Source organism: Festucalex cinctus, chromosome 20 (assembly GCF_051991245.1).
Source record: "Festucalex cinctus isolate MCC-2025b chromosome 20, RoL_Fcin_1.0, whole genome shotgun sequence".
Lineage (NCBI taxonomy): Eukaryota > Metazoa > Chordata > Actinopteri > Syngnathiformes > Syngnathidae > Festucalex > Festucalex cinctus.
The window spans coordinates 10,518,052-10,530,788 of record NC_135430.1 but is presented as its reverse complement, the minus strand read 5'-3'; the positions used below and the strand labels follow the sequence as shown (position 1 = coordinate 10,530,788).

The following is a 12,737-nucleotide window of genomic DNA, read 5'->3' as shown; positions in this document are numbered from 1 at the left end:
AACAAAACAAAACAAAACAAAACAAAACAAAACAAAACAAAACAAAACAAAACAAAACAAAACAAAACAAAACAAAACAAAACAAAACAAAACAAAACCAAAACCCATCTATATTATTCATTAATTCAATTTTCTGATTACCGGTACTGTACATCTTTAGGCAGCCACTCATCTGCACGGACGAAACTGCCTGAGGTGGATCGTGGAGGTGGGGGGGGATTTGGGGGAGGGCGGGGGCGGGTTCTCACGACAAGATAAAGATATCAACAGCGGACAAGGGCAAAAAGAAGATATTGATGGAGAGGCCCTCTCCCCGGGCCCGGAGACACCAGATAGCTGCTATTTAAAAAGGTTCGCTTACTCATGGCTTTGTGGAAAAATGGGCCGTCTAAACCCTCGTTTACAGACCAAGACTCACACCCTCATAACTTGCTAAAGCCGCCGGCACAAGGCTCCATTTTGGAGTTTGACCATCAGAGTTAACCATTAGCGTTTCTCCGCTACCCCCGCCCTCCCCACTTGAACCGGTCACGCTGGGATCAAGTCCACCCATTGGCCACGTCGAGCCAAGTGACAGTGAGTCTTGGGTAACAGCTGAAAGATGCTGGCAGTGGAAGTGGGGAGTGGGTTTGGAGATTTGGGGGTGTGTGGGTGGGGGGATTTCAGTCTGGCTTTGACTCGCACAGGAGTGGAAACACTAGAAGCAAAAAAAAATGTTGGACTTGTCCAGGAGAAAGAGTCTCATTTTAGGCCATTTGTCTGAGCAAAGTAAAAAAAAAAAAAATTGCATTGTAGAAATCATTACTCATAAACGTTTCCTTTGAATGTGGATGGTACAATAAGGAGAACTCATCAATCATAAGAGGTTCAGAAAATGAATGGGTGGATGGGATGCAATTTTAAAGCAAAATATTTGGATATCGCATTAGATTTATTTTTTTGTGTGTGGAAAATTACAGGAATTTATTTTTGAATTTTCTTGAAAATGTTCAGATAATTTTCTAATGAGTAATGGTGGATGCAAGGAAACCTTTATGAAATGTACAGAAAATACTGAAAATTAGAGGATAAAAAAAAAAACATTTTAGATTTTTTTTTGCTGAATAGAGAATAAAAATGGCATTTTGCATCCCCTAAATATGAAATTTTTTTGGTTTTGGAATAAGAAAAAGAGCACTCTTTTGTAGCCCACAAAAATGATTGTATTAAATATGATTAAAAATAATTGAACAGTTTATGTCACACTCTTTCAATGCACATTGTGCTACTCATTCTGGTTTGTGCACCTTCGCCACCTGGGGGCAGTAGAAGACATATTTTGTCATGTACCGTAGACTTAGCTCATATTAGTCATTCTTCTCAGAGGATAAACAATATATGCCTTGTTATATTATCAGTCTTTATAGTTGCTGCACTATTTGTGTTATATACCTATGTAGTTTCCCATTGTGTGTTAGCATGAAGCTAATAAAGGCTATATGTTTGTTTTAAACTAATGCAATTTGCTTTGTTTTATATTTAGCTTGATATTCAGCTAAGAGTGGCAACAAACAGAGTGAATACTTTTTGGATGAATTGTTTACTATCCATGAACTGCTGCTTGTTGTGAAAAATATATTTAATGGGAGTGCAGGAAGTCAGATTTAGCGGAAGGAGACGCAGCAAGGACCAAGCAGAAATCCCGATTGCCCCTCCCCTTGTGCCCCTTGGCCCATTATAGCCCCTTGGTCCCTTGTACCCGTCGCTAAGCTTCTCCATGTCTGCCCCCCTCCTGTCACATGCCCCCTGCCTTGTCACTCCCCAGCACTGATGGATTGTCAGGGTCACTAGTTCAGCTGTGGAGTTCAAGCCTGCGGGCTCCAAGGTACCCCCCCCCCCCCCCCCCCACACACACACACACACCCCAACCCCGAAACCAACACATCGCAGTCTGCCTCCGACCCCCCCACTCTTCACCAAAGCCGACCACTCAGCTGAGAAAACTCATAATTCTCCCCCTGAGCGTCGCCCCCCTCCCCGACACCCACCGGTAACACTTTCATTCCTTGCAGGGCCCTCAAATAGACCCCCGGCTTCCTGGGGCCACATAAATCACGGCGAGGGGTCGAGGAGTCGCGGCGCAGAATCAGGAGGCAGAAGTGGCCTCGTGGCGGCCGATCAGTCAGAGCAGTCAACGCGCTGGACAGTTATCTCTTCATAATGGCGCCTCTGGAGACCGGGCCCGAGAGTGTCCCGAATTCCGTGTTCGTTTGAGATACAAGCCATCGTTTGAGTTATTTGTTTTGCTTTGACTTGCGAGCAAAAAAAAATTAAGATACAAGCGCGGCTCCAGTTATGTCTGCTGTTATGTTCCAGACCACCCCCACAATATACAAAATACAGAAATACACTATTAAAAAAAAAAAAAAAAAAAATGTCAATTACAGCTACATCCTTCTGTAGGCAAAAAAAGCAGGACGACGTTCAATAATTTTCAACAAAAACTATTGTGCTGAAATACTTCCTGGTTTTCATTCTTCTTCTTACAAACATATACTTTCAAAACAAATTGTGCCACCATCTAGTGATCAATAGTGGAATTTCACCCAATTTAAATGAGAATTGCACCAAAATAAATAGAGGTATTAAGTGTAGATAAATAAATAAGTAAATCAGCAAAATGGAATTTGGGGGTTTTCAGAAATTTTCAGAATTTTGGGAATGAACGATTTTGAGGGAATTGTACAGAATTTTTTTCAAATTTTAAAATTCTGAATTTTTACGGATTTTCTTTCAATTTTTCTTAATTTTGTCAACCGACAACTAACAAAATCAAATAAGGCTAATCTTGAAAAGTTGAAATACTTCCTGTTTTCACTCTTCTTCCAACTTTAGTGTTAAACAATCATATGCCGCCATCTTGTGGCCAACAGTTACAATTACTTCGAAAACGAGCAACAAAATTGAGTTGTAACTGCACAAAAAAAAATAATAATCCGTGAAATGGAAATGAATGGGGGTTTAATGTATATCTGAAATTTTCAGATGTTACAAAATACATCCAGATTATTATTACAATTTTTTAAAATTCTCCAAATTTTAAAGTTTTTGGAACATTATTGTAAAAACTACGCGAATCGTAATGTCAAATTTCTCCCATCTATAGCAGATGCTTACGGACATTTGGATCCACTGTGCTCGGGACCACATGGCGAGGTACGAACGGGGATCTGGAGAATGTCGGCATGTGGAGCTGAATCGACGTTGACACGCTCTCCGCTCTCATGCTAATAGCGCTGAACTTGACGAGGCAGGAGGAGGGCAGCAGACTTTGGGTGGTGCTGGGAGTCCAGTAGTTTTGAAACGCGGCAATTATCAACATTAGCCCCCCCCAACGCTCACAACCGACCCGTATCTTTAAAAAGTCAGCGGAAATGGCAGCAATCAGGGCCGATTTCCCTGCGAGATGCGAAGACGGGCTGGACACGACGCGTGCGCACGCACACACACATCCGAGAGATATAGACGTTCAGGAATCCTGACAGATGGAAGCCAAGCGGGCCGAGTCCCGACGTAGCAAGAATTGCTTTGGGATTGACTCACAATTAAGATATCAAACGAGATCGCGGCAGCTCACTGACAGCTCCTGCAATTGTTTGCACCTGAACCACCCGCCCCCCTCCGCATATCAGGCCTCCCCCCTCCCACAACAGTGTGCTACACGTGTCTGTAACGGATTAGGCCCACTCGCGGCGGTGGCCACATTTTCACCTTTGCGCACAAGTGATTTAGTCCAGACTCATCTGCCTGGCGCAATACAACCTGTCGCATATTCTTAACTCACTGGTCAGGAAATAAAAAATATATTGACTAGTGGAGATTAAAAAACAAACAAACTGTGGCTTCAAAACAATAGTGCCTTGAGATACAAGTTCCACATTTGTAACTCAAATCCTCTTCATCGACTGAAATGAATGGAAATATTATCAATCTGTCCCAGCTACCTCCCACCCCCCCCCACCCCCCCAAAAAAAGTGTTTGTTTTTACTAGCACTCTGTACTTTATAAAAACACGTAGTAAAAATCATAATTAAAAACAATCATGATTTAATGCTACAATCCAATCCTATTCATTGTGCTGTTCCTTCTGCTGTGCCCGCATTGGCCAACAGGAGGCGGTATAGTTAAGCATACACAAAAGAAGAAGAACAATTCTACTACTGCTACTGTAAATGGCTCAGCAAGATCATTTATTGTAGATATCTAAATAATATATACCTGTTACTGTTAACCGTTATCATGTTAAAAAAAATTCCAATTATATATTAGCATTACGCTAGCAACGCTGGTTGTTTTAAATCCACAATGTGTAATTATCTAGTTTATGTTTAATTTGACAGTAAACTTCAGCTGGGAGTTGAACTGCTGCTTATTGTTAACTCATTCACTCCCAGCCATTTTCACATACATAGTCCTGTTCGCTCCCGGCTGTTTTACTGGATTTTGACTGATTTTGCAAGGCCCACAGAATATTGTGTTTTATGGCTATAAAAGCATGGAACCTATCAAAAGAAAGATTAAAGTCTCTTCTTTCATCAGGAAAAAAAAGTATGTTTCTATCTGTTTCCGTTTTGCAGCAATTAGCATTAGAAGAGAGCTAAGTTTAATCAGTTTTCACATATCTATTTAAAATTGTAAGTAATTGAGCTTTTTTTTCTACATGGCCCTGGTTAATCTCCTTTGCTCTGCTGCCACCTGCTGGACGTTTGTGTAATAACTAATAACTACCATTTCTGCAACCGTTCTTTGCAGTTGAGAGGCTGAATCAAAGCCTTCTGTATGCTCTAGCATAAAACAAAAAACAAAAAAACTTATAAATACGTCTTTGGGACACTTAGAACATTAAAAAACGTATTTACACGTTATTGGGATCAAATGAGTTAAGTGAGTTGAGTTGAGTTCACTGGTATAAAGCACTTGTATCTCCAGTTTGTGCTCACAAGTCAAAGCACAAAAATAAAAAATAAAAAATTAATAAAAATCATCAGCATATTGCTAAAATTGGTGCATCCTCTCACACTATCCCCTCCCAAACATCACAACAAAGCTGCTCACAGTCAGTAAACTACCTTTTGTCATTAGAAGTTTTCAATTCAAACTCAACCCAAAGCACTTGCAGAAATAAAAGCATGTCATGCTAAAAACAAAAAAAGTCTGCTAGCTTCATGCTAACATGATGCAAAATGCATTAGACGGGCCAACAAAAATGTCATTACAACTCCTGAAGCAACGGATATTTAAACAACAAATACAGTCTATCACTACACTCACAGGCATATATTCTTTATCCTCTGCAAAAAAAATGACAAATATTTCCACATCTTACTGAGACATTCTGACAGTCTTGTGTTTTTATTATTTCATTACAATACTTTTTTTTTTTTAAATCAATAAAAATACGCCGTTTTCTTTTATACTTGTATCCCTTTGAGATCTTGCGATGTAAAAGGCATTATAAATAAAATAAATAATATATATGATATATAATCTAAATCAAGAAGAGGAAATGAAAGGTGCACACACACATGCCCTTGTCTGGCACGGTGGCCTCCATCGCTCCGCTGTGCCCGCTGCCAACCTCCCTGGAGCCAGGCCAAGTCCCCGTGGACCCTCCCCGGATGGTTGTATACTTCCACGCTGGCTTTTCCGCGTGTAACCGGAGCCGGCCCTTTGACACAGTGCAGGTATGTTCCCCTGTGGCCCAGATTACCGGGAGACTGTGTAAACAGCCGGCCTAATCTGAGGAAGTATCCTGTCCGCGGGTTTGCCAAGCTGACATGACGGCTGTTTCATAAAGAACGAAGGTGAAGCTGGCGCAGCCCCCCCCCCACTTTACCATACTTAGTCTAAATCCAGCAATAAAACAAAGTCTCTTAAATTCGGTTTGAGTTCATAACCTTATTTCTGTTGTTTTTTTTCCGATGTCCTCCGTGTCATCTCCATAGACACGAGCTGTTTAGATATTAATGGGCGGCATGATGAGATGGCCTCCTCACTGGATAATTCATCATGTCACCAATGACAAAGAGGTGTCCTGGCTGCAGAGCAATAAAAATTACCTTACAAGTACAGGGTGACCCAAAAAGATGCGTACCCAGATTTTATTGGATAAAAAATCCATTTTTTAACGAATGTCTTTTCTGTTGCAGGACGTGAAAGGTGAACCTATGGATGATCATTTGCAGCTATAGAACTAAACTCTGAACTTCTTAATCCAACTAACAATCGTTGATTTTGATGGAAAGTTGCGACAATGGAAACGCTTTCCAAACTGAATCTGTACACTCTGGTATGATTTTGTCTCAAAATAGGTCTCCAGGGAGAATATCTTCTGCTGATTTGTCCAAGACATTTTCAGGGCAACTATAGCTGCAAATGATCATCCATAGGTTCACCTTTCACGTCCTGCAACAGAAAAGACATTCGTTAAAAAATGGATTTTTTATCGAATAAAATATGGGTACGCATCTTTTTGGGTCACCCTGTACATTCCAAAAGGTTCTTTACAATAATATATTCTATGTGCCTAGGGCTGTGCTAATAATCGAAATTCAATTACAATCTCAGTCAAACATTAATATTTTGCCTATAATAAATTTGATATTTTAATTATTTTTCATGTACAATTAGTACCTGTAAAAACACATTTTGCAACTTGATGTCGACTGAAAATGACATCACAAGGGCTCAGGTAACCAATCACAGCTCACCTGTTTTCTAGGTTTGGTCATGTGACATTCACAAGCTGAGCTGTGATTGGTTACCTGAGCCCTTGTGATGTCATCATCAGTCGACAGCAAGTTGCAAAATGTGTTTTTATAGGTACTAATTGTACATGAAAAATAATGAAAATATCCAATATATTTATAGAGGAAATATTAATGTTTTACTGCCAAAAATGGCTAAATAAGTAAAGTAGCTCACCTGTTTTTCGGGTTTGGTCACGTGACGTTCACAATGCGAGCCCGAAGGCACTTTAATGCCACGTCCACAGCAGAGGGAGGTACAGGACAAAATGGAAAACGCATACGATTGTTGGACAAATGGATTATTCTGTGAAACTGCGATATTAAAGTCATGTCCTCCTTTAATATGCAGTTAGTATATCTTCATAATATAACTCCCCCCTTTCGGGGGTCTCTCAATCAAACCAAATGAAAACAAACATAGTTGTCATCTTCATTCTCCCTGGCAAAAATTCAACCTCTAACGTTTTTGTGCAAAAAATTGAACACACCCCCTACCTTGTCTGCACACCACTATTTGGAATCCAGAACAGCGCCACCCATGCATGAAAGCGAAAAAGTCATTACAGGTGTGTCCTATCCGAATATCATCCAATCAGCGCGACAACTTGACATCCCGACCTTGACGTTTACACGCATTGATTGATATTATTGAAACGCCGCCGCCATTCTTTTCAATGAATCCAGGTTCATTTAGGCACCCCGACACCCCGACCTCCCCCGTCCCACCCAGCATGAATGGGCCCCACTGTTGGCCCGGGCCACCCACTCTTATGGGAATCTGCAGCGAATTAGAAAATCTGTCAGTGCGGGGAGAAGGCGGATACGCCGCGCCGGTCCACCTGTAAAGAGAAGCGCCCTTTTGTCCGCGATCCGCCGCTGCTTACCTGAGGAGAGTTAACCCCGAGGTCAATGACATCCCCGCCGTGTTTCATGACTGGCTGGACCTTGGCGGGAGCTCTGTGGAGGACCATTGTTGTCCAGGAGGAGCACCACTTCCTCTTGGCTCGCCCCTATCGCATACCTCTGGGAAACGGACCTGTGAATACCAACGGTATTATTATTGGACATTTTTACTTTACCTTACAAATTGACTCTCGCCACAGTTTCACTGTATGAAGTTCATGAACTTTTTACGCCACTGCCTTCATTCCACATCACAACTGAATTGGCGTACGCCCTTGCTACTACTAAGTTTATTTTACACTGCCACCATTTACACTCTAAATCAGGGGGTGTCAAACATATGGACTGTGGGCCATAACCGGCCCATCAGGAGGTCCAATCTGGCCCATGCTTGTTGCAACATGGCTCTGGCTGATTTCTTATACTCTGCTGCCACCTTTTGGCCATAACTACCATTGCTTTAAGCTACCTCTTCATTTCAGAAGCTCCATCAAAGTCTTCTGTATGCTTGTGCATGAAAAACAAAAACAAAAAACCTATAGATACGTTTTTGGGAGTGAAGGACAAAGTATTAAAAAACGTGTTTACACGTTTGTGGGTTTGAATAAGTTAAATTACATTCTGAAATGTGGTTGTTACTCAGGATTTGACAAAAAAATTTCAGCTTAATCTACAATAAGATAATATACTTGTAATTATTTGCAAAAAAAAAAAAAAAAAAAAGAAAATATTTTGACCTGGTCCGGCCCACTTGAGACCAAATTTGGGTGAAAGTGGTCACGAATTAAAATGACTTGGGAAAATTATTTATTTTTTAATTTTAAAAAATAAATAAATAAATAAATATTTTTGACCTGGTCCGGCCCACTTGAGACCAAATTTGGGTGAAAGTGGGGAAAATTATTTATTTTTTAATTTAAAAAAAAAAAGAAAAAGATTTTGACCTGGTCCGTCCCACTTGAGACCAAATTTGGGTGAAAGTGGGGAAAATGATTTATTTTTTAATAAAAAACAAAAAAACAAAAAAAAACCTTGTATTCGCACTTCAAAATGTTTGCTTTGTTCTTGTTTACTGCAAAACTAATATTTATGTTTATGTACAGCACTTTGTATACAGCAATGCCTGTTCTTAAAGCGTTTTCTAAATAAAGTTGCGTTGAGTCGAGTTATTTTTGTACACCACAAAAAGCTGCCATTTGAGTAGGGGTGTGTAGACTTTTTATCTCCACTATAGCATCCCTTTACCCACTTTGATAAGAGTTGTTTTATTGTCTGTGTTGATAGTGTTAAAGGGGAAGTCACCTTTAACATTTCTTGATAATAATATGTTATATGCGACCTCACGAGTCTTAAAATGACATTCGGATTAATATTACATTTGTGGAATATAAATTATGCTGCAAAATCCAGCTGTTTTTATGCATCTCAGGGGGCGGCCATTTTGCCACTTGTCAACTGAAGATGACATCACAGTTGCAGGGCTCAGGCAACAACCAGTCAGAGCTCACCTGTTTTCTGAAGCTGAGCTGTGATTGGTTGTTACTTGAGACCTGAGCAATTGTGATGTCATTTTCACTCGACAGCAAGTTCAAAGGTCAGATTCCACTGACACAATATGAACCAAAATACAGTATTTAGACTAGTGGGGCTGCATAGAACATATTGTCAAAAAAATAAATTAATAATAATAATAATAATAATAATAATAATAATAATAATAAAATAAAATAAAAAAGAAAATTGGGAAATCCCTTTTCTCTAACAGCCTCTCCTGAAAATGCGTACAACCATCAGTTGGTGCACCCCACCTCTACCGCAAACAGCTTAAGAAGAGACTAATTGGCCAAAAACACCACATCAAAGATTCTCTCCATAACTAAAAGTCGGCGCAATCTCTCGACAGTACACCGCACATAAAACAAACGTCAAAACAAAGCGGCGTTTTTGCACTTAAGCATGCTATTTAAAAGTAAGCATCCCAGATTGCGCTATCATTTACCCGTGTGCGTTTTCTACGGCTCCTCCACATGGAATAAATCATTGTAAAACTGCAGGCAAACATATAAACAACATGCCAAGTCAATTAACGACGCTTGCGGCACAACTACTGGGAGTCACAAAGGATGACAAATATTTGCGTTTATGCCGGCCAGGAATACTTTAAGGATGAGTAGTTGGGGATTCGTGTTTCATGTCCAATGTTATCTCCCGTGCCATAAACAAATCAAGCAATCAGGCCAGCGCTCATTTGATTAATTCCGTCTTTGCGCACCGCCGTACACAAAGTGACACATCATTACAGGACACGGACTGCGTTGATATTTGAATAGGATTTGAGCAGCATGGAAATGTCGAGTGTACGCAGGTGCGTCACGTGGGACGCGCTGACCGCCGTCTTGCTGTTTGTTTATTACCAGCAACTGGAAACCAGACAAAGTGTCTGTTAAAGCGAGACACGTTTTTTCCTCATTCCATTGTGCAGCTTATATTTGTATAGCTTACGGTAATTATATTTTAATAGCACAAAATGGAAGAGACAATAAATTATTTTCATTTTCATTTCATTTGTTTTGAGGTGTAATTTTAGTTTAGCTAAAGGGAGAGAGAACAGGCAGAAGTTAATGTACTTTTTTTTAAAATAAAAATATTAATGAATAAATAAATTACATATTTAAATCACTTCATCTAATTCAATTTAATTTTAAAGTGGAATTTCCCTTAAGTGTTGACAGAACAGGTATAATTAAAAGTACTTTAATTAAAAAGAAAATACTGCATAATAAAAAAAAAAATTGTAAAAGAAAAAAATATTTAGATTTTTTCCAGTTTTTGAATTTTTATTAGATTTTATTCATTATGCAGCATATTTTTTAAGTTCACCAAAAGTGGTGACAGAAGTGGCAGAATTTTTTTTTTAATTGCATTAAAAAAAATAATTAAATAAAATATACTTAAATGAAAAAAAAATCAGTTCAATTATTTATTTTTATTTGATTTTATTCAAATAAAATTAGAATTGAATTGTTTATTTTTATTTGATTTTATGAAGTGTATTTTATTTAGTTCTCCATAAGTGGTGAACTGCCAGAAATGCATTTAATTAAATTTAAATAAATTAAAAAAATATTTAATACAGAAAATTAAGATTAAAATTGATAATTTCTTTTTTCGTGTATTTTTATTATTATTTTCCCTGAAATGGTGACAAAACTGTCAAAAATAAACTGAATTGAAGCTCTCTTCCTCTTTTGTTTCATTTTTTAATTTTTCTATTTCATTTTGTTGCGACATCTCATCTTTACATTCAGCCAAAAAAAAAAAAAAAAAAAAAAAAAAAAAAAAAAGGTCCAGTAATGACGACAATAACCACGAGCCATATCGACATTTGGCGTGGACGACACATGACGTCCATGTTTGGCCCTTCTGCCTTTCTTGGCCATGTTATGTCACGATTGCATTCGCGGACACCCCCGAGAGGGGTGGTACGCGGTGCGCGGGCAGAGTGGGCGGCGAGTTTGGCGCTGAGGCCAGCGGAGCGCGGCAGGACGGCGTCACCTGTTCCTCAAACCAAAATAGGACGCGACTTGAGCTTCAATTTTTAGCAGCGACAAGGGCAGAGCGGTGCATGATGAATGATGAGCCCACCCCCACATTGGCCTCCTGTTGCTCTACCTGTCACTTCATGTGCGGCAACATGCTGTCTAGCTTCATGCAGATATGCGCAAACATCCGCTCTCCAATAAAACTTAGCAAAGCATTGTGATGTGATTGAGTGTCTCTTTCGTTCTGTTTGTATGACTGCATTATAATGCCCCCAGTGGCCAATCACAATATTGAAGAAAAAAAATCACAATAAGATTATTTTTCAAAATCGTTCAACCTCACCTAAAAGCACAAAACTTGCTTCTAGTAATTAGGGATATTCGATACCACTTGTTTTCAGACAGATACCGATACTCAGACCCTCAGTACTCTCCGATACCGATACCAACTGCCGATACCAGTAGTACATTTTGACAAATAAAAAAAATCACTAAAAGATATTTTTAAACAAATATATTTCCTTTAATTTTGACAAAAAAAAACAGCACAGTCACTCTTCAATAGTCTTAACACTCAAAATAAAACACAAAAATGCTCTTTTAGTTTAAGATTCACAATTTTTAAGTATTTCCAAACCGGTGAAGTTTTGGTGAAAAACTGCTGCAAGCTAGCGCCAGTTACAGACAAGGAGGACTCACTTAACGTCTTCCCCCTCTGCCATCGGTTGCTTGTACTCGTCTGCGTCAAAAAAAGGCTGGTATCGGCCCGATACCGATACCTGGTATCGGTACTCGCCCATCCCTACTAGTAATAGAGGTCACAGGCCCAAAAGAAAAACGCGAGCCCGCCGGCGTCTTTGTCAGCGATACGTCTGGTGACGAGCTGAGCTGACGCTCGGGTGTCACTTGGACTTTGTCTCCTGGACGCCGCCTTGGGCTGATTCCCACATCCGCCCTTTTATTTTATTTTTTTTCTATGGCGAGAGGTAACAAAGCATCCTGAAGCTGCTGGCTATTATCACCCTTTTTCGCACCTTTCTCCTAGTCTGTGTGAAAGGTACATCATGACAGCCGTGATGAATGGCATGCAATAATTCACAAGAAAAGTAGAAGTGCTTGTTGCCTGCAGGCTTCTTCCACAATATTCTTAAGGCCTTATTGTTGCTATGCGACACTGTTGGGATGACATAGCGTGACAAGTTTTATACACCCTTTCACGCTGCCTGCACAAGATGCATCTTACCAATTTTTTTTTCATCATGCATAACAGCGCTAGGGGCAGTTCAGGCACTCACCAGGTTTGCTGAATAACAATGTGGTTTAAAAAAAAACGAAAAAAAAACAAAAAAAAACTTGTTTGTAAAGTCCCATAAAAGAATTGCAGTTGTCAATCATAAGCTAAAATACATTTTTATTATTGAAATGTTAAATAAATCTCTGGTTGTAATAACCTTATTTATGGATTGATTGAATTATTTTTCATTTTATTATCTGTTCTCATTGC

The 12,737-nt window shown here is 39.4% G+C and overlaps 1 long non-coding RNA gene across 1 annotated transcript in view; it reads right to left on the bottom strand.

The window, feature by feature from the left end:
* LOC144009587 (uncharacterized) overlaps window positions 1-12,737 on the bottom strand; it is a 35,044-nt gene that overhangs the window by 3,857 nt on the left and 18,450 nt on the right. The window contains exon 2 of the long non-coding RNA XR_013280969.1: window positions 7,673-7,824. This is a non-coding gene — a long non-coding RNA (uncharacterized LOC144009587). The remainder of the gene's footprint in view (window positions 1-7,672; window positions 7,825-12,737) is intronic.